Below are 23,618 nucleotides of genomic sequence, written 5' to 3'. Positions count from 1 at the left end.
CTTGATGATCATAGGCAAGTCACTCTCAAGGCCCCTCTGGGTATTTTAAAAAGTACAGAAAGGAGACAAGCTTAGAAAACTTGTGATGCGTTTTAAGAGTGTCTATTTAAAAAACTAAAGCTATTATCACAGTCACAAAAGTACAGTAATTATACATTTTAATCTTATTTGAAGAGATCTCAAATACCTAGACTTGAAGCCCCTAGTAAAGGTGTGGCTCCAGGATAAATGACCCTCTTGGTCTCCCTTTCTGATACATTCTACATTACCAATGTTTACAATTTGGGCTAATAGCATTAAGAGAAGTTTCTTCCCCAAAACTTGTTTGTATACCCTGAATAAAAGTACAACAATAAGCACATAGATCACTTCTATATTTATTTGAAGTTTCCCTGAGGTAAAGAGAAATTGAGTTCAATTTCCACACTAGCACTAATTTTGTATGAACTAAAGAAAGTCCCTCCGACTCTCTGGGCATGAATTTATTCATCCATAATATGAGGGGACTGAACTAGCTAATCTCAAAGGATTATTCCTGCTCTGACTTTCTAAGGGTCTTAGTATGTGACAGGAGGCAGGGATGCAGTACAAAATTATCCTACCAGCAGTTAGTGAAAACCATCTGCTGCCATCCATTCAAAGGCTGACTGATGCCTGATTTCAAGAATTTTGATTTTTTAAAATGTTTTATTTATTTTTGAGAGAGAGAGAGACAGCGTGAGCAGGGGTAGAGTCAGAGAGAGAGGGAGACACAGAACTTGAAGACAAGCCCCAGGCTCAAAGCTAGCTGTCAGCACAGAGACCGATGTGGGGCCTGAACCCACAAACTGCAAAATCATGACCTGAGCCGAAGTTGGATGCTTAACTGACTGAGCCACCCAGGTACCCCAAGAACTTTGGTTTTTGAAAACCCTAGAATGAAAGGAACAAGAGACATAAACAGACAAGGAAGAGAAATAGAAAGACAAATAACCCCTAGGTTTATGAACAACTGCTCAAGTTAACTCATATAAGAAAAATACAAATTAAACCTACACTGAGATACCATTTATTGGGCAAAACCTAAGGCATGACTGTATTCTCTGTTATGAGACATTGAGGAAAATAGATACTGTACTACATTGCTAGTGTTAATGCAAGATATGACTAGAGGAGGAGAATTTGACAATATCTAACAAATCTGTATATTCAGTTACCCAGTGCCCAGCAATTCTACTTTTAGACATCTACTCTGAGGACATACCTCCACAAGTACTGAACAGCAGAGTGTACAAGGTTCATCATTGCAGCATTTTAAAAAAAATTTAACATTTATTTATTATTTTTGACAGACAGAGACAGAGTATGAGTAGTGGTAGGGCAGAGAGGGAGACACAGAATCTGAAGCAGGCTCCAGGCTCCTAGCTGTCAGCACAGACATCCCCTGACATGGGGATCAAATCCACGAACTGTGAGATTGTGACCTGAGCCAACGTTGGATGCCTAACAAACTGAGCCACCCAAGTGCCCTGCAGCATAAGTTTTTAATAGCAAAATGTTGGAAACACAAAAGTGTCCAACAATAGGGGACTAGTTGAGTAGATAATGGTATATTCAAACAACGTAGTATTATACAGCCTAAAAAGAATTAGAAAAATATCTGTGAACTTCTTTTGTAGTGATTTCCAAGATACATTACAAATTTCAGGTTATATAGCAGATGATCACAGCAAAAAAACCCCAAAGTTTAAAACAAGTTATATTAGTATTCTACCTTTTATGTAAAAAGAAAAGAAGGGAAATAAGAATATATAAGAACATTGTGTGGCTCACTGGGTTAAGTGCCTTACTCTTGATTTTGGCTCAGGTAATGATCTCATGGTTCCTAATTAAGCACCTCCATTGGGCTTTGAGCTGACAATGTGATGCCTGCTTGATATTCATTCTCTCTCTCTCTCTCTCTCTCTCTCTCCCTCTCCCTCCCCCTCCCTCCCTCCCTCCTTCTCTCTACCTCTTCTTCTCTCTCTCCCTGTCTCATGCACTCACACACTCTATCTCAAAATAAATAAACATTTAAAAAAGAATGTATAAGAATATTAAACACATGTATTCTTACTTCTGTCAAATGAACCACACAGTAAGATAAATAAAAGGCTAATGACTCAAGGAGGGACCAAGATGGTGGAACAGCATGAAAGATTTTTTGCATTTCTTGTCCCTAAAATGCAGCTAGATCAACATTAAATCATCTTGTGACCCGTCCGGCAGGTCGACCAATGCAGGTCCTGAGGGAGGGAGTGAGAATTGGGAGGCAGGGGCCACAGAGAATGGAGGCGAGACAAGTCTCTGATCAAGCCTCATTTATTGAGAGACCATGCACGTCTTATAAAGGGTAGAAGGCGGGCAGCTGACATAAGTCAGTTGCTAAGAAACAAGGGCGAGGATAAGGGAGAAACTAAAAGCACAGCACCTGGGAAACCAATAAGAGGGCCCAGCCTACAGGCCCTGAGCTGGAAGTGATAATGCAGCTCTGCTGTGCTGGGAGTGATAACGCAGCTCAGCTGTGTGGGTGGCTGATCTTGCAGGTCGAGGCATATATCTTTTCTTCTGACAGCTCTTCTGGTAGCTCCCCACAATTTTATACACCTAGAAAACTGATTTGAGGATTAATACAACAGTCTTCACAACGTGAACCACAGAACTCCATAGGTACACAGCAAAGAGAGTTGAACTAGGGGAGAGAGAAGCCAAAGAGGGCAGGGAGAGAAGAAGGAGATAGGGAGAGTATGGGAAAGCACCCTCTCCAAAGCAGCTAGAGAAAGAGAAAGAGTGGAAACAGTGGAAACAGCAGCAAGGGACTGAGCAAAAATGGTAGAAAGGAGAAAGTTTAAATTCCATGAAAACTCTGCAGCTTGATATCTGGTGGTGCCCTAGTAGGAAGAGGTCCAATGGGTCCTCGGGCCACACGGGGAGAGGCGGTTCCCTTGCTAGGAGGACATGTATTAGAGGCTGTGCAGCCTCCCAACAGGCAAAGATCCCAGTGGACTCTGGAGAACAACCATAGTCGCTGGTGTTGGAACAAGGAGGCTAAGGGTGAAGCCTTGCACTGGATATGTGTTGTGATTTTCCAAAACCCCTGAATCGATGCTAGTACATGGTTGCGTGCTCATTAGCTGCAGCGTGGTCTCAGGAACTTTCCTGGGGGTGGGTAACACCTGGGCATTGCTTGGGGAGACCTTCCCCCAGAAGATCAGATTGGGTCAAAGCTGCAGTCTCTCAGAAGTGAGGGGACAGGAAATACAGCCCCATCTGAGATAAAATTCAGGAGGGAGGTGCCACCAGGGAGCCTGACAGCTTGGTCACAGACAGTGTAGAAGTAGAGAGTTGATAGAAGCTGGAGACAAAGGAGAGCTGCTTGATAACCAGCTAGGAGAGCACAGAGTTCTGATACTAGAGACTGGGAAGCTGGGTGATACCATTTTCACCCCTCCCGCACATGCACATACATGTCTACACATGCCACAACTAACCACCCCAGTAAGCTAAGCAGTGCCATCAACTGGAAAACAGAGCCATTAAATTAAGCTCCACCTAACTGGGCCAACTGTGCTCTTGAGGAAAACCACAAGTCTCTCTGCCTCCTAAGTTTAAGGACTATAACATGCTTCATAGTTCACTTCTAGGGGAAACTGGATATAATTTCATTTGTATTTCATTCTGTTTTGCCGTCCATCTATTTAATTTTTTTTCTTATTCTGGAATACAGAAAGAGAACTTTATTTGTATTTTCCATTTTTATTAAAAATATTTTTCTTTAATTTTTCTCTACTATATTTTTCACTTTTTCTAAATTTTTGAAATTCTATTTTACTTTCCTAATTTCATTTTTTTCTACCTTACTTTGATTTTTTTCAAATTTTCAAGCTTTTTCCTTTTTTCCCTTTTTTCCTTTTCATTCCCTTCTTTCTCATCTATCAAATTTCTGTCAACAACCAGAAAAAAACACACCTGGGATCTAGACTCTTTTATTTGATTTTTTGTATTGTTTTTAATTTTCTAATTTTTTATGTTATTCATTTTTATCCTTCAGAATGATGAAATGAAAGATTTCACACCAAAAGAAAGAACAGAGAGAAATTACAGCCAGGGACTTAATCAACACAGATACAAGTAAGATGTCTGAACCAGAATTTAGAATCATCATAATAAGGAAGCTAGCTGGGGGTGAAAATATATTAGAATACCTTTCTTCACAGACAAAAGAAATAAAACCTAGTCAGGATGAAATAAAAAATGCTATAATTGAGCTGCAATATCAAATGGATGTCCTGATAACCAAGATGGATGAAGCAGAGCAGCAAATCAGTGATATAGATGACAAACTTATGGTGAATAATGAAGCATAAAAAAAGAGGGAGACAGACTAAGGCAAAAGAGCACAATATAAGAATTAGAGAACTCAGTGGCTCATTAAAAAAGAATAACCTCAAAATCATAGTGGTCCCAGAAGATGAAGTGAGAGATAAAGGGTAGAAGGTTTATGTGATTAAATCATAGTGGAAAATTTTCTTAACCTGGGGAAATACACAGATATTAAAATCTAGGAAGCACAGGGAACTCCATTAGATCGACCAAAAACCAGCCATCAACAAGGCATATATAGTCAAGTTCACAAAATACTCAGGCAAGGAAAGAATCATGAAAGCAATAAGGGGAAAAAAAAAAGTTCTTAACCTACAAGGAAAGACAGATGATATTTGCTGCAGACCTATCCACAGAAACTTGATAAGCCGGAATGGAGTGGCAGGATATAGTCAGTGTGCTGAATCAGAAAAATATGCAACCAAGAATTCTCTATCCAGCAAGACTGTCGTTCAAAATAGGAGAGATAAGAGAATTTCCCAGACAAACAAAAATTACATGAGTTTGTGACCACTAAAACAGCCCTGCAAGAACTTTTAAGGGGGAATCTGTGAGGGGAGAAAAGATGGGGGCGGGAGAGACCAAAAGCAACAAAGACTAGAAAGAACCAGGGAACACCACCAGAAAATTCCAACTCTACAGGCAACATAATGGCAATAAACTTGACCTGTCCCACAGGTCAGTCAACGCAGGTCCTGAGGGAGGGAGGGAGAATTGGGTGGCAGGGGGCACAGAGAATGGAGGCAAGACAAAGTCTCTGATCAAGCCTCGTTTATTGAGAGAACACACACATTTTATAAAGGGTAGAAGGCTGGAAACAAGGCAGCTGACCTAGGTCGGTTGCTAAGAAACAGGGTCAAGTAATAAAGGGGAAACCGAAACTGAAACTGAAACTGAAACTGCAATTTCAACACAGTGCCTGAGGGGCCGATTAGAAAACCCAGACTGACTGTCTCCAATGCTGAGCTGGGGAGTGATAACACTGCCCTGCCTGCAGGCGGCTGATCTTTGTTCTTTTGTCAGTTCCCCACATAAACTCATCTTTCATTTCTCACTCTAAACCTCAGTAGACTAAATGCTCCAATTAAAAGACATCAGGTAACAGAATGGATAAGAAAATAAGATCCATCTATATGCTGTTTACAAGAGACCCATTTTAGACCTAATGACACATTCAGATTGAAAATAAGGGGATGGAGAGCCATCTATTATGCTAATGGTTGCTAAAAGAAAGCCAACGTAGCCATTCTTATTTCAGATTGTTGTAGACTGTGTGTCTAAAGTTCTCTCTTGTCTTAGCAAGAGAGCAGGATGCAGGATTAAAAAATAGGAGAGAGAGAGAGATGGCTAATATCTCAGAAAAGACAAGAACCCCAAATAAGTGTCCTTGCCCCATATTTATTAAGATCAAAAGGCTTACAAATGTGATGGGCAGGCACAATGAGATGAAGAAACTGTGAACATCACCTTATGGGCACAAAGGAAAGGGAGGTTTTTGAAGATATACAGTGTTTGGGGTTTGGGTCAATATAAAACAAAATCCAGGCACCCAGCAGATGGGCAGATGGTTGTTAACAGCAGACAGGAGGTACCATGTCTGTCTTAACTAGCCTAGAGGAGAAGACAGATAGGGGAAATAAACTCAGGGTTAACAAGATACCATCACCCACAGCGCAGTGGTCAGCAGTCCAATTTACTTGTTTTGCCTAACCTGGTCCTATTTTCCTGTGAAAGTAGCTTCTCTGCTCTAGTACTAAATTATGGGGCACTTTTGCCCTCCATCCCTAATCTTGCTTACCTCATACACCTTAATATTGAGGGCCTTTGCCCATCACTCTCTATGGGGTTCAGCACCCTCTATTCATGGCGCATCTTTGCACTGTACTATTCTCAGGGTGCCTTTGCACCATCCTATTCTTAGGGTGCCAATTGTGTTTACCCAATCTTGGGTGAGAGCATACTATGACTTTATTACTCTATGCCTTATTAACCCATTGGTATAAGCTTGGAGGATTCCTAGGTCTATTCCCCACATCAGACAATCTACATTTTAAAATAAAGACTGTAAGAAGAGATGAAAAAGGGAATTATATCATAATTAAGTGATGTATCTACCAAGAAGGTCTAACAGTTGTAAAAATTCATGTTCTAAACTTGGAAGCACCCAAATATATAAAATGGTTAAACACAAACATAAATAAGCTCATTGATAATATTACCATAATACTAGGGGACTTCAACATTTCACTTACAACAATGGCCAGATCATCTAAACAGAAAGCAACAAGAAAACACTGGCTTTCAATGACACACTGGACTGGATGGACTTAACAGATATATACAGAATATTTCATCCTAAAGCAGAAGAATATATATTCTTCTCCAATGCACATGGAATACTCTCCAAAATAGATAAAAAATCAGCCATCAACAAGTCCAAAAAGATCGAGATTTTGATGTACATATTTTGAGACTACAACTCTATGAAACTCAAAGTCAACCACAAGAAAAAATTTGGAAAGATAACAAATACTTGGAGACTAAAGAGCATTCTACTAAAGAATGAATGAGCTAACCATGAAGTTAAGAAATTAATTAAAAATTAAATGGAACCCAATGGAAATGATAACACCATAGCCTAAAACCTCTGGGATGCAGCAAAGACACCCATAATAGGGAAGTATATAGCAATCCAGGCCTTCCTAAAGAAGGAAGAAAATTCTCAGAGACACAACCTAACCTTAAACCTTATAGAGATGGAAAAAGAACAGCAAATAAAAAGCAAAACTGGAAAAAGGCAGGAAATAATAAATATTAGAGTAAAAATCAAAGCTATCAAAACAAAAACAAAAAAATAGTAGAACAGATCAATGAAATCAAAAGAATTAACAAAAATTTTAAACTCCTAGCCAGGTTGATCAGAAAGAAAAAGGAGGGAAACTTGGGTGGCTTAATCGGTTAAGTGGCCAACTTTGGCTCAGCTCATGATCTCATAGTTCGTAGCCCCGCATCGGGCTCTGTGCTGACAGCTAGCTCAGAGCCTGGAGCCTGCTTCGGATTCTGTGTCTCCCTCTCTCTCTGCCCCTCCCCTGATCATTATCTGTCTCTCAAAAATAAATAAATGTTTAAAAATTTAAAAAGATAGAAAAAGGAAAGAACCCAAAGAAATAAAACCAAATGAAAGAGGAGAGATCACAATCAACACATCAGAAATACAAATAATAATAATAGAATATTTTAAACAATTATAAACCAATAAAATGGGCAATCTGAAAGAAATGAACAAATTCCTAGAAACATATAAACTGCCAAAACTGAAACAGGAAGAAATACAAAATTTGAACAGACCAGTAACCAGTAAAGAAATTGAATTAGTAATCACCAATATCCCACAAAACAAGAGTCTAGCACCGGAAGGCTTTCCAGAGGAATTCTACCCATCATTTAAAGAAGAGTTAACACCCCTATTCTTCTGAAGCTGTTCCAAAAATATATAAATGAAAGGAAAACTTCCAAACTCATTCTATGAAGCCAGCACTACCTTGATCCAAAAACCAGAAAAACACCCCACAAAAAAGAACTACTGACCAATTTCCCTGATGAATATGGATGAAAAATCCTCAACATGACACTAGCCAACCAGATCCAATACATTAAAAGAACTATTTACCACAGGCAAGTGGGATTTATACCTAGTTCAATATCCACAAAACAATCAGTGAGACATATCACATCATTACAAGAAAGGAGAAAAACCACATGATCCTCTCAGTAGATGCAGAGAAAGCATTTGACAAAGCATAGCATCCTTTCTTGATAAAACCCCTCAAGAAAGTAGGGATAGAAGGATCATACCTCAAGATAATAAAAGCCATATGTAATAGACCCACCACTAATATTCTCCGCAATGGGGAAAAACAGAGCTTTCCCCCTATGGTCAGGAACACGACAGGGATGTCCACTTTTGCCACTGTTATTCAACATAGTATTGGAATGCCCAGCACCACAAAGGAATAAAGGGCATCCGCCTCATCCAGGAGGAAGTCAACCTTTCACTCCTCACAGACGACATGATACTCTATATGGAAAATCCAAAACATTTCAACAAAAAACTGCTAGAACTGTTTCATGAATTCAGCAGTCTCAGGATATAAAATCAATGCACAGAAATCAGTTGCATTCCTCTATACCAATAGCAAAACAACAGAAAAAGATATCAATGAATCTATAAAGAGCTTATCAAAATGAAAACCAAAAAAAATAATTCAGTGAAGAAATGTGCAAAAGACCAGAATAGACACTTTTTCAAAGAAGACAACCAGATGCCTAACAGACACATGAAAAGATGCTCAATATCACTTATCATCAGAGAAATACAAATGAAAACCACAATGAGAGTATCGCCTCACACCTATCAGAATGGGTAACATTAACAACTCAGGCAACAAAAGATGTTGGTGAGGATGCAGAGAAAGAGGATCTCTTTTGGACTGCTGTCGCGAATGCAAACTGTTGCAACTACTGTGAAAAACAGTATGGAGGTTTCTCATAAAATAAAAAATTTACACTACAACCCAGAAACTGCACTAGTAGGCACTTATCCAAGGGATACTGTTGTGTTGTTTTGAAGGGGCACATGCACCCAGTGTTTATAGCCGTGCTATTGACAATAGCAAAATTATGGAAAGAGCCATCACCAATGAATGGATTAAGAAGATGTGGAATATATAGGCAACTTGGCAGTCAAAAAGAATGAAATCTTGCCATTTGCAACTGTGTGGATGGAACTAGAGGATATTATCTTAAGCAAAATTAATCATTCAGAGAAACAATATCATATGATTTCACTCATATGAGGAATTTGGGATACAAAACAGATGAACATAAAGGAAGGGAAGCAAAAGTAATATAAAAACAGGGAGGGGGACAAAACATAAAAGACTCTTAAATATAGAGAACAGGAAGTTGCTGGGGGGATTGTGGGAGGGGGGATGGACTAAATGGGTAAGGGACATTAAGGAATCTGGTCCTGAAATCATCATTGCACTCTATGCTAACTAACCAGGATGTAAATTCAGAAATAAATAAATTAATGAATTAAAAAAAAGCTTTAACGCAAATATATTAACTTTAATTTATGCAATATTGTTATAAGCTTTACACTAAGTATTTTAACAGTTTTTCTTCTTATAGTTCTTCCGTGTGGCTATAAAATGTACAGGACAAAGTTCAAATTCCGTAATATAAATTCAAAGCCCTCTGCAAACTAGTCCCAATTTCTGTACCCAGGCAGCAACTCTGGACTTTAACTTCAAGCTCTACTCTAGTCAAACTGGTGTACTCACCGCCCTATCAATGCAAGCCCTTGAGTCTTTCTTCTGTGTGAGACAGTATAGTATAGTGGAAAGTACAAAAAGTCTGGAGTTGGGTAGGCATGCTATAATAAGGATGAACTTTGAAAATATTATGCTAAATGAAATAAGTCAGACATAGTAAGTTACATATCATCTGACTCCATTTATATAAAATGTCAAGAACAGACAAATCTATAAGGACAGAATGTAGATTAGTGGTTGTCTAGGGCTGGCATGTGGAGACATGGGAGAAAATGGGGAGTGAGTAATATGGGGTTTCTTTTTGGAGTGGTGAAAATGTTCTGAAATTAGTGTGTGATGATGGTTACACAACGCTGAATATACTAAGACAAAAAAAACACAATAAAGTGTTAATTGTATGGTATGTGAAATATATTTTAATAAAGGCATTACACAACTGAACTAATAGGCACAGTAAAGGAAAGTATCAACAAAAGAAAAAGGCAACCTAGTGAATGGGACAATATATTACTCTGATAGGGAGTTAATATCAAAAATGTGTTAAAACGTCATACAACTCAACACTAAAAATTCTCAAACTGATTGAAAAATGGGCAGAGGTCCTGAATAGACATTTTCCCAAATAATACATATGTATGGGCAACAGACACATGAAAAGATGCTGACTATCACTTACCATCAGAGAAATACAAGTCAAAATCTTAATGAAATACCAACTCACACTTCTCAGAATGTCCAGTACCAAAAAGACAAGTAATAACAAATATTGGTGAAGACGTGGAGAGAAAAGAACCTTCATGCATTATTGGTAGAAATGTAAATCGTTGCATCCACTGTGGAAAACCTCATGGAGTTTCCTTAAAAAATTAAAAATACAATTATCATATGATCAGTAATTGCACTACTATGGATTTAACCAAGCAATACAAAAACACTGATTCAAAAAGATACCTGCACCACCATGTCTATTGAAGCATTATTTACAATAGTCAAGGTACGGGAGCAACCCAAATGCCCATCCCATAGATGAGTGGGTTAAAAAGATATGAGATATATAAATATGTGGAATATAAACACATGTAAAGGTAGAAACCAGGTGTGTGTGTGTGTGTGTGTGTGTGTGTGTGTGTGTGTGTATGGTATATATATATATATATACATTATATATATTTATATATGTATGATGGATATGTGTGTGAGTAATAATGGAATATTACTCAGTCATAAAAATGAAATCCTGCCATTTGAAACTACATGGCTGAATCTACAGGGTATTATGCTATGGGAAATAAATCAATCAGAGAAAGCCAAGTTCTATATGATTTCATTCATGTGGAATCTAAAACACAAAAGAAACTCTTAAATATAGGGAACAAACTGGTGTTTGTCTGAGGGGAGGTAAGGGTGAGATGAATGAAGGGGATTAAGAGGTATTACTGTCCAAAATATAAAAGAATGAAAATGATTACTGAAGGGTAGTGAATACGGTAGAAGGGATAAAGTTGAGAGCTAGATTTGTCTAAGTCCATCTCCTTGTATGGTTTTGACTTTTGAGCCATATTAATGTTATACCTTCCTAAAAAGTAAAATTAAGTCAAGGATTACGAACCCTAAAGTTGAAGATAAAAAGGCAATTGAATCTAAACTGATAACATAAGCAATTATTTCACATACCTTATAAACACAATCCTCTGACTTATCCTTCATGAAATATATTCTAAAAACAGGAGAAGCTACAAAACATAGTAAGCGTCACCCAGTAGGTTTAGTAATACTATTCATAATATAATTTAATTTAAAAATATTTCATGTTTATGTATTTCACAAAGATTAAGCAAATATTCAATAATATTATCAGAAGACAAAATTTATGGTGCATGAAAAAGATGATATAAAATTTAAGCAATGAAGAAAAACTCTCTATAAAGCCTATATGAGCTTATGATTTGAAAGCAAAACAACAAAATCTTCTATTCACTGAACCAGTCTTGAAGTGCTCCTACTCCAAAAAAGCAATGAACACACCTAATGCCCAGATCCTTGTTTCTAAATTACCTTCACTTCTCAAAAGTACCAAGGCTTCATAGAGAAATGGTTGATGCCAGGTCTGAGGCAAGGAAAATACAAGTTGAGCCTAGGAAAAAATTGCCTTTGTAAGCAAATAAGAGCTCAAGTACTAATATGGTTATGTCACAAGAGCACAGGAACCTGCTTGAAAATGCTGGCACTGATTAAATCTAGAGTCACAAAAAATCAAAACCAATAAATACTGCATTTGAATATAACGCTTTGAATAAATAAAAATTAATGGGAGATACATAGACTAAGGAAAGCCATTCATTACAGAAAATGCCAGCTAATAAATGTTAGGAGGAATAATAGACTAGACAAATGAGTAGTTTATAACCTCAGTGTCCTGTTTCAGGCATGCATCAAAACCACTGGATAAAAGATTGTTCGTGAGCACCCTATTCACATAATTTCAATGTATCATCTACAGATTACTTACTAATTACAAGTAAAAAAAATGTATCTTACAATGAAGCTATCTGACAAACACCACCTTAATTAACTGATCAGTTGGAATGGTACAAACTAACCTTATGTGCCTCCTGATAGTATACAAAATGAAGTGCACAAAGTAACCTAAATAATTTTGCCAAAAATATTTAACCTGAATCAAATTAAACCTTTCCAGTTTATAGAAAATGTAGGGTATGGAGAAATACAGACTGCTGGACATTCTGTAAGAAATTAATTTGGACTTTTTAAAAAGTCAAATCCCTGGAATATAGATATAGGGATACTGTAAACAAATGCAGTGTGTGAACTATGGATATAGATTTGATAAAACACAGCCATTAAATAATTTTTTGCATTACATTTCAGAAAATTTGAATATGGAAAAATTATTGGATGATATAAATATTCTTAGGTATGAAAATGTGTTGTGATTTCACAGAACAAAGTGCTTTTTTTAAAAACTTTTTAATTTAAATTCCAGTTAGTTAACATACAGTGTAATGTTAGATTAACTAGTAGAAATTTATAGTTCATCACTTAGAGCACCAGATGCTCATCACAAGTGCCCTCCTTAATCTTCACCACCCATTTAATTCATCTCTCCACCTACCTCCCCTACACTGACCCTCTACAGATAAATTCTATTTTATTATTTGCCTCTCCCCCCATGTTCATCTGTTTTGTTTCTTAAATTCTGCATATGAATTAAATCATATGGTATTTTTTTCTCTGACTGACTTATTTTGCTTAGCAAAATATAGTCTAGATCCATCCACTTCATTGCAAATGGAAAGATTTCATTCATTTTTATAGCTGAGTAATATTCATGTATGTGTGTGTGTGTGTGTGTGTGTGTGTGTGTGTGTGTGTATGCCAGTTTTTATCCATTCAACGAACATTTGAGCTTTTTCAATACTTTGGCTATTGTTGATAATGCCACTATAAATAACAGGGTGCATGTGTCCCTTGGAATCCATACTTTTGTATCTTTGCATAAATATCTAGTAGTGAAATTGCTATATCATAGTGTAATTCTATTTTTTACCTTTTTTAGGAACCTCCATACTGTTTTCTAGAGTGGCTGCACCAGTTTGCATTCCCACCAATAGTGTAAGAAGGTTCCCCTTTCTCCACCTCCTTGCTAACATTTGTTGTTTCTGGTGCTGTTAATTTTCCCATTTTGAACAAGTATGAGGTGATATATTATATTGTAGTTTTGATTTGTGTTTCCCTCATGATGAGTGATGTTGAGCATCTTTTCATGTGTCTGTTAGCCATCTGAATGTCTTCTTTGAAAAAGTGTCTATTCGTGTCTTCTGCCCAGTTTTTAAAAGGATTATTTATTTTTGTAGTGTTGGGTTTGATGGGTTCTTTATAGATATTGGTACTAACACTTTATGAGATATGTCATCTGCAAGTATCTGTTCTCATTCTGAAGGTTGCCTTTTAGCTTTGGTGATTATTTCCTTCACTGTGAAGATGCTTTTTATCTTTATGAAATCCTAATAGTTCAATTTTGCTTTTGTTTCTCTTGCCTCTGGAGACACATCGAATAATAACTTGCTTTGGCCAATGTCAAAGAGGTTGCTGCCTGTGTTCACAAGGATTTTGATCATTTCCTATCTCACATTTAGGTCTTTCTTCCATTTTGAATTTAGTTTTATGTGTGGTGTAAGTGGTCCAGTTTCATTTTTTTGCATATTGTGGTCCACTTATACCAAAACCATTTGTTAAAGAGACTATGTTTTTTTCATTGGATATTCTTTCCTGCTTTGCTGAAAATTACTTGCCCATATAGTTTTTGGCCCATTTCTGGGTTTACTATTCTGTTATATTTATCTATGTGTATGTTTTTGTGCCAGTACCATACTGTTTTAATCACTACAGCTTTGTAATATAATTTGAAGTATAGAATTGTTATGCCTCCAGCTATGCTTTACTATTTCAAGATTGCTTTGGCTATTTGGGGTCTTTTGTGGTTCCACCAAATTTTAGGATTCTGTGTTCTAGCTCTTTGAAAAATGCTGGTGGTATTTTGATAAGGATTGCATTAAATGTATAAATTGCTTTAGGTAGTATAAACATATTAACAATATATATTCTTCCATTCTATGAGCATGAGCTGTTTTTCCATTCTTCTCTGTCCTCTTCAGTTTCTTTCATATGTTTTCTGTAGTTTTCAGAGTATAGGTCTTTCCCCTCTTTGTTAGGTTAATTCCTAGGCATCTTATGGTTTTTGGTGCAACTGTAAATGAGACCGGTTTCTTGATTTCTCTTTCAGCTGCTTCATTATTGGTGTGTAGAAATACCAGAGATTCTGTATGTTGATTTTATATCCTATGACTTTATTGAATTTGTTTACCAGTTCTAGCAACTCTTTGGTGGAATCTTTTTGGTACTCTACATAGACTATCATGTCATCTGCAAATACTGAAAATTTAAATTCTTCCTTGCTGATTCAGATGTCTTTTATTTGTTTTTGTTGTCTGATTACTGAGGCTAGTTACTATGTTAAATAACAATGGGGAGAGGTGACATCTCTGTCTTGTTCCTGACCTTAGAGCAAAAGTTTTCAATTCTTCTCCATTGAAAACTATATTAGCTGTGTATTTTTTTTATATGGCCTCTGTGATGTTGGTATATGTTCCCTTTGTACCTAGTTTGTTGAGGGTTTTATTAAGAACGGATGTTGTACTTTGCCAAATGCTTGTTCTGCATCTATTGAAAGGATCATATGGTTTTTATCCTTTATTTTCTTTTTTTAATTTAAAGTTTTAAATATTTTTTTGAGAGAGAGAACAAATGAATATGAGTGGGGGGAGGAGGAGACAAGATGGCGGAGAAGAAGAGAGCTCTGTAAACTTCGTCAACCCCACCTATGGAACTAAGAATGACATTACTCTTATCTGCAAGAGTAGGAGGAGAAAATACAGAATCCAGAAAGAAGACAACCTCAGAGATAACTGAGTGAGTGAGAACTGGGGAGATTGGAAAACAGGCAAGCCTGACTGGTTCAGGAGAGGGGGGAGCCCTGGCCCAACACAGGGAAAGCACACAGAGCACCTGAGAGACAAAGGGAAGAAAAAGAGAAACTGAACATGCTCATAGTACTGTCTCAAGAAAAGAGATAAAGAACTTAACAGGGATGGAGAGAGAAACTTTCACTCCATATATAACCACTGAACTTGGGGAGAGAAACCTGTCCCGTATAGCTAGAGAATTCTTCCTTGGGCTCCGCGGCATCGGCGCCGACCCAGGATGGCACTGGAAAAAAAAAGAACCCCCTCCCCCTATGCAATCCCAGCTGGGAGGCAGGCAGCAGCCCCTTGGAGTGGACCTCACTTCCAGCAGTGACAGTGTGAATCCCAGGTGGCACTAGGAAAAACAGCTCCCACCCCTACAAGGTCCTGGTAGGGAGTTGTGGCAGCCCACAGGAGTGCATCTTAGCCTCCAGCAGTGGCAGCACGTATCCCAGGTGTCACGAGGAAAAACAGCCCCCACCACTAGGCGATCCCAACAGGGAGTTGCAGCAGCCCAAAGGAGTGCACCTCGTCTCTGGCAGCAGCAGCGCAAGTCCCGGCCAACACCAAGAGAAACTGCGTCCTCCCACTACGAGATCCCAGCTAAGAAGCTGGCAACCAAAGCGAGTAAATCTCACCTGTGGTAGCATAAAAGTGCATGGAGTAGGATTTTGAAGCAAGGCGGGCCTGGAAAATACAGCTTGGCTCGCCCGCGACACAAGGAGATCAGACTCATAAGAGTGGCTTGCAGTGCTTAGTTTGAGCAGAGATGAGGTTCCACCATTCTTCTCTCCGCAACCACTGAGGTGGGGCCTCCGAGAGCAGCACCCTAGACCTACCTACACCAAACCATGCCTATCCACAAAGGGGAGATGCTGCTTTTTTTGTATTTATTTATTATTATTATTACTTTTTTACTCCTTTAATTTTTTATTTTTACTCTTTATTTTCCTTTTTCCTTTCTTCCTCTTTTTTTTCTCTTGCCATCCAGATATATTCTCCCTTATCTCATCCTTATCTCTGCACTCCACTGGTTATACACTTTGAGACCCTCCATTGTCTTTTGTTGTCTCTGCCCCCCTTTATTTTTTTCTTCTCCTTTTTTTTCTTTTCTTCTCTTTCCTCTCCCTTCCTTTTCTTTTCTTCCTTTCCCCTTTAAATTTGTGTGTTTCTTTGATTTGTCTGTGCATTTGCGTGCTTTTGTTCCCTGTGTGTTTGTCTGTCTGTTTTCTTTTTCAGGGCTACCCCAAGAAATAAGCCAAAGTACACATGATGGAGAGTCCCAAATATCACTGAGTAGGGAAATAAAATAATCAAAGGCACAACAAGAGAAACTGAGAGACATCATTAAAAATATTTCCTGAAATGACAGGCCCCCATCTATAGCAGTAGTTCTCAAGCTTTTGTGTGTATCATAAACACTTAGAGGGCTAATGAACACAGAGGCCAAGTCTTGATACAATATAGGATAGGGCTTCTATGTTTTTACCATGTTCCCAATCCAAAGGTTTCTTCATCTTTTTTTCCCTTGTAATTTCTTGATTAATGGAAACAGAACATTTGTTTTTCCACGTTTGCTATGGTTGGATCAAGAGGCTTGCTCTGATTTCAGTTCTTTTTTTTTATTTTATTTTTTCTGACATACTTGGTTTTGGGTGTGTGTGTGTGTGTGTGTGTGTGCATTTTGTTTTGTTTTGGGATTTTGGTGGTGGTGGTGGTGGTGGTGGTGGTGGTGGTGGTGGTGGTGTTTAAAGTGGGGAAGACAAGCACACTTTATACATTGTTCTGTGTTCTTCCAACAGTAGATATATAATGTGTGGCTTTCTTTTTTCCCCCATTACTTTCAAGGGAAGGGCTTTCTTATTTTCATTAGATGTCAGATATGGGAGCCTCTTTAGTTCACCTAACGACCTGCTCATTTTACAGATAAGAAACTAGATATCTAAGGATAGAAAAACATATGGGCCCTTGTGGGGAAGAACACTGGGTGTTATATGGAAACCAATTTAACAATAAACTATTAAAAAAAAAGAAATGAAAAATATATGCCAAAATTCACACAGCACATAAGTGATGGAACCAGCTTTAATGAACTTCTTTAGTTTTTATGTTTTTCATATTTATTGACAAATAAAGTTATATATAAAATTATAAATAAAAATATATATTTAAGATATACATACAACTTGATGACTGGTATATATATACGCACATATATATATATAGTTGCCACAATAAAGCTAATTAATATCTCTATCACCCCATATAATTTCATTTTCATTCTTTTTGTGGTGATAACACATAAGATATACTCTCTTGGAAAATTTCAAGTATACAATACAATATTGTTCTATTCACATTGTTGTATATTAGATCTCCAGAACGTAATAATCTTGTATAATTGAAACATTGTACCTCTTGACCACCATCTCCCCATTTCCCCCTCTCCCAACTCCTGGAAACCACCATTATACTTTCTGCTTCTATTTTTGATTATTTTGGATTCCACATAAAAGCAAGATAATTTTGTCTTTCTGTGGCTGGGTTATTTTACTTAACATGTTTTCTAAATGCATCTATGTTGTAGCAAATGTCAGAATTTCCTTCTTTTTTAAGGCTGATAAACATCCCATTGTATGTATATATTTATTTGTCTATTGTTGGACACTTAGGTTGCTTCCATATATTGGCTGTTGTGAATAATGCTGCAATGGGAGTGAAGATATCTTTTTGAGATAGTGATTTCATTGCATTTGGATTGTCTATGCAAAATGAACAAAGATTTTAGAATCTCTAAAAGAAGGAGTGCCTGAGTGTCTCAGTCATTGTAAGCATCTGACTCTTGGTTTTGGCTCATGTCATGATCTCAGGGTTATGAGATTGAGACCTGCATTGGGCTCAGCACAAGTACAAAACCTGCTTGAGATTCTCTCCCTCCCTCTCTGCCTCTCCCCCCACTATGTGCATCCCTCCTGCAAAATAAATAAATGAGCTTAAAAAAAGAATCTCTAAAAGTAGAAATAGAGTTTTATTTGAGCCCAAGTTAAGGACAATTGCTCAGGAAACATGGTCCTCACAAGGAAGAAAGTGTGCCAGGAAATTAAAAGTTTTTACAAGGCTATATAGTTTTCTACATGTTGTAAAAGCTCAAAATATTATAGAATAGCATATAGGCAGGAATCAGGAGTTTTATCATAAAGGAATGTAGGTGATGTAAGGGCTGCTTAGCAAATGGTCAGGAAAGAATTCTTGAGACAGTTTAAGTGCAAAAGGGTTTTTATTAAAACATGGGACAAGACCCTTAGGCAGAAAGAGCTGCATTGTGACTGTGAGGATTGATTGACTATATACTTTCAAGTTGGCATATAAGATTAAGGGAAGTCTCTAAAGGGATTTCCATATGTTAAAGAAGACTTACAGGATCCTGGAGGTCTATTGTCAAGCTAAGGTTGCTTTTATTTTATAGCAGAATATCAACATTAAGTCAGCCCTGAGATTCCTGAGGAATTCCACACTCTCACATGTCTCAGACATTTACCAAAGGCTTCAAGTTGTAAGAAAATTTAATTTTATATAGGGAGTAGGACCATTGAACAATATCTCAAGGACAAGATGGCTTTTCTTTAGGCTACTCATTCACAATGCAAGTGTACAATGTATATGTGGTGAGCCATAAACCAGGCTTCTGATATTAACAAAGTTTATGTACATTCATGTTAAATAAGGAAGAAATCTAAAATGGCTTCCTTTTTATATCAGGCCTTTACAGAGACAGGAAACCATCAAAATCCTCGAGGAAAAAGTAGGAAACAATTTCCTTGACCTCTTCAAAGGCAAGGGAAATTAAAGCTTTGCTTTAATTAAAGCTTTTGCTTTAACTGAACCCTTGCGACTTCATCAAGATAAAAAGCTTCTGCAAGGTAAAGGAAACAATCAAGAAAACTAATAGGCAGCTGACAGAATGGGAAAAGATAGTTGCAAATGACATATCAGATAAAGGGCTAGTATCCAAAATGTACAAGGAACTCACCAAACTCCACACCCAAAAAACAAATAACCCAGTAAAGAAATGGGCAGAAGACATAAGCAGACACTTCTCCAAAGAGGACATTCATGTGGCCTACAGGCACATGAAACGATGCTCAACATCACTCATCATCAGGGAAACACAAATCAAAACCACACTGAGATACCACCTCATGCCAGTCAGAGTGGCTAAAATGAACAAAGCAAGAGACTATAGATGTTGGAGAGGGTGTGGAGAGACGGGCACCCTCCTACACTGTTGATGGGAATGTAAACTGGTGCAGCCGCTCTGGAAAACAGTGTGGAGGTTCCTCAAAAAACTATTCATAGATCTCCCTTATGACCCAGCAATAGCCCTGCTAGGGATTTACCCAAGGGATACAGAAGTGCTGATGCATAGGAGCACTTGTACTCCAATGTTCATAGCAGCACTGTCAATAATAGCCAAAACATGGAAAGAGCCTACATGTCCATCACCTGAAGAGTGGCTCAAGAAGATGTGTATATATACAATGGAGTACTACATGGCAATGAGAAAGAATGAAATATGGCCATTTGTAGGAACGTGGATGGACCTCGAGGGTGTCATGCTAAGCGAAATAAGTCAGGCAGAGGAGGACAAATACCATATGTTTGCACTCATAGGTCTAACAGGAGAACAGGAGAACCCTAATGGAGGACCAGGGGGAGAGGAAGAGGGAAAGAGTTGGGGAGAGAGAGGGACGCAAAACCTGCGAGACTATTGAATACTGAAAACGAACTGAGAGTTGAAGGGGAAGGGGGAGAGGGAAAAAGAGATGGTGGTGATGCAGGAGGGCACTTGTGGGGAAGAGCACTGGGTGTTGTATGAATACCAATTTGACAATAAACTATTTTTTTAAATGTTGATGTTCAAGAAGTTGTACCCATTGTCTTTAGTCCATGTGGACCAGAGAATTTAATATCTGTTTGTTGTCAAATCATATTACCCTACTTAATTCACCACTTACAATGACCTTACTTTTGGTTTTACTCATCTTATAGTTTGGGTGTAACTTATGCCTCTTAATGGTTCTCAAAATAAATGGAGAGATATCAAATGCAAAGAAATCTACCCAGAATTAGGTTACCTTCCAAATCTCATCATGTTACAGGATTTTTTTATGTCAATACCCGGGGTTCATTGTCTCGCCACTTCGAAGAATGAAGAGGTGGACACAAAATGAGCAGCAGGCCAAAGTTTATTAAAGTATGACATTATAAAAGTAGAATATTATGAAAGCTCTCTTTACAGAGAGGAGACATTTGAAAGTGAATGCCCGAGGCTATAGGCATGGGTACTTATTTTATAGGGTTCTGGTCACCTCCCTTCCCTTCCCCTTATTGCTTCTCAGGTCCCATCGTTTTTGGCTTGACAGCTCTAGGTGCTGGGTTGTCCACTCCTGATTGGCTCAATTCCATTGTGTGAGGAGTCAGACTGGTCATACTGTCCCTCATATAACATAAGTTTTATGGTTTACTTTTTTTAGTTAGGTATTTTGATTGTCAAATTCCTGAGGGGAACCTGAAGGGGTAGGTGGTATCTGTTACATTCTTAAGAAGGATTTGCTGTAGTTAAACATTCCCAGAATTGTTCCAAAATATGTGTTTTTCCCCACCCAGGGACCTCAGCTCCTAATCTTTCCCTCTCTGCCTATGCCCATCTTATCCTATCTTTTCATATCATAAGAAAGCCAAGAAGGAAAAGAATGTTCTAATTGGGGTACCAGTGATGGGGTTTGGAAGTGGTGGGGGTCCAGAGCTGACAGCCAAGAAAGAATTCTTGAGACGTCATTGATGCAAAAAGGTGATATTATTAAAGCACAGGGACAAGATCCATGAGCAGAAAGAGTTGCACTGAGGTTGTGAAGAGTGACTGATTATATACCTTCAGGTTGGGAGGGTGTTAGGGATAGCATAAGTCTCTAAAGTATTTTGGACACAAGGTTTCCAGGACCTTGAGGGGCCAACTGCTGTTAGGAAAAGGTCATTTATTACTTATTATTTAGTAAAAACTCAGTCAGGGGACCCTTCAGATGTATATCAGTGGGCCATGTGCTTGGAGGATGGTTGTAAACATATATCTTGGGGGATAGAGATAAAGGAAGATTCCAAAAGAATTTTTATATGTTAAAGTAGATTTATAGGATCGTGGAGGGGGGGGTGGTGTCAAAATAATGTTAAGCTAAGATTGCCTTTTTCCCTGAGCAAAGTATCATCATTGAAGCAGCTGAGTTCCTAGAGGAATGTTACTCTGCCTGTTTCAAGGACTTGTCAATAGGCAGTAAGGAAATTTAATTTTTTACTTGCCTTTGTTTCTCACATCACCAGCAACCTCCCTTAGAGAAAGAGAAGGTGGCATTAGCTTAAAGGAGTTTTGATTTCTTGAGAGGAATTAGACAGGCAAGGGGATGACTGTAACACTTGTGGTCAAACTCAAATATGGGTTTCAATCCCAGTATTTTCATGTATTCACAAACTGTGACCTTGATTAAGTGCTTTACCCTCCATGAACCTAGGCTTCAGAGATAAAACATTCTTCCTTTTTTGGAGTTGGCAGGATTAAGCTAGCTTTGGCACCTTCAACCAAAGTCAGTTCCTTTCAAAGCTCTCATAAGAAGATAAGCATTTACACAGGCCATTGCCTCAGGAGAGTCCTTGCCTTGCTATTAGTAGTTTAGCCATTCTGGATCTCTTGGTGGAGGTATAGAGGGTATAGAGTTGTTTTTCCATTTTTACATTTCAAAAAATTCTGTCATTAAATAAGGGTTAATCCTAGAAATATTTAAACTGGTAAAAGGAACCCATAACCAGCCCAGGAATAACAAATGCCTATGAATGGTTGCTGTTCATCATCATGTCATTGGCTTAACATTAGGATTTGTCTAAGGATTCTGTCCCTGTCAATTACCCACTTAGTAACAAGAACCTGCCTATTGATGGGGTCAATCTTTCAGGGGCCTTTACCTGAGCAGGGAGTTTTCAAAATTAATATTTTTGATGGGTTTTCTCATTGCCTCACCTCCCCACCCCCACAAACAAACTGACCAAACAGCTGTTTGTCTTTTATTTGGCTGCCTCCAATACTATTTGAAAGAGCACTAGAGGCATTCAGTTCCATGAAAGCTAATTAATTTGTACCAGCTATGTATGAGTCATATACACTTGGAAGTTGTTTACCACCTAGTAAAGGAGGCAGATAAGAAAGAGAAAATTGCAACATACTTGCTTGCCAAGGGTTTCAATTAAGAAGAAAATGGGCTGTGATAGCCCTGAAAGAGAGGTCATCTAAAGTGAATCTCAAAGGATAAATAGACATTTTTTAGATCCAGGAGGAAGGAGATATTCTAAGCAGAAGGAGTGGCATATAACAACATGGTACAGCCAGAAAACGTAATCAAGAGTGTCAAAGGTCATCAGAGCCTGGATGGAGCCTCCTGTAGAGGTAACAATAACAGCAGATCTTTCTAATGCAATATTTCTAGGATAACATAGGATAACATGCTAAAGCTCTATGCACCTCTAAGGTGGCTACTATTTTTGTATGTGGAAAAACTGAATCCCAGAGAATTAGGTTACTAACACTGTCGCACAGCTGATTGGTAGTGTTAGGATTCAAACCTAGATCAGCTTCAGAGTCCAAGCTGTGCATTGGGATTGGAAACAGGCATCAAGTTGCAACTTTGAAGAGTTGGCCCTATCCTATAAGTGATAGGAAACCCCTGAAGAGAATTTAAGCAAGGAGGGGACTAGGGATTAGAGCATTGGTGATTATAGGCTCCACTCTGATGAGACTGATGGTGATTTCAGGGAAATCCCTTTCCTTCTTTGGAGGTCTTTATTTTCTTTTTCTTTTTGTTCTTATTTTTGTTTTGCTGTGTGTGTGTGTGTGTGTGTGTGTGTGTGTGTGTGTGTGTGTGTGAGATCATCTGTAACTTGAGGACAGTGATAAAAGGCTAATTTAAAGTATCTCTTCCAGCCCTTCAAGTACTTTTTGCTTTCAAATTAAGGGTGGGGGAAGTGGCTAGATTCCTGACTGGTGAAGCTGGTACACACTTATCTATGTGCTTTGTTGTTTTTGTATGTGCTTTTATACATACTGTATTTCTTGCCTGGAATGCTCTTTTGCTTCTCTCCTGACTTTCCAAATACTTTCTTTTTATTTCATAATATTTTATTGTCAAATTGTTTTCCATATAACACCCAGTGCTCTTCCCCTTAAGTGCCCTCCACCATCACCACCACCTCTTTTCCCCCCTCCCCCTTCCCCTTCAACTCTCAGTTCATTTTCAGC

The 23,618-nt window shown here is 38.1% G+C and overlaps 1 protein-coding gene across 1 annotated transcript in view; it reads left to right on the top strand.

Moving 5' to 3' along the window:
• The window catches only part of OPHN1 (oligophrenin 1), a 511,411-nt gene that overhangs the window by 363,130 nt on the left and 124,663 nt on the right, over positions 1-23,618 (top strand). The window lies entirely within an intron of this gene.

Source organism: Suricata suricatta, chromosome X (assembly GCF_006229205.1).
Source record: "Suricata suricatta isolate VVHF042 chromosome X, meerkat_22Aug2017_6uvM2_HiC, whole genome shotgun sequence".
In the NCBI taxonomy this organism is placed as follows: domain Eukaryota; kingdom Metazoa; phylum Chordata; class Mammalia; order Carnivora; family Herpestidae; genus Suricata; species Suricata suricatta.
This window is presented reverse-complemented; position numbering and strand designations above follow the sequence as displayed.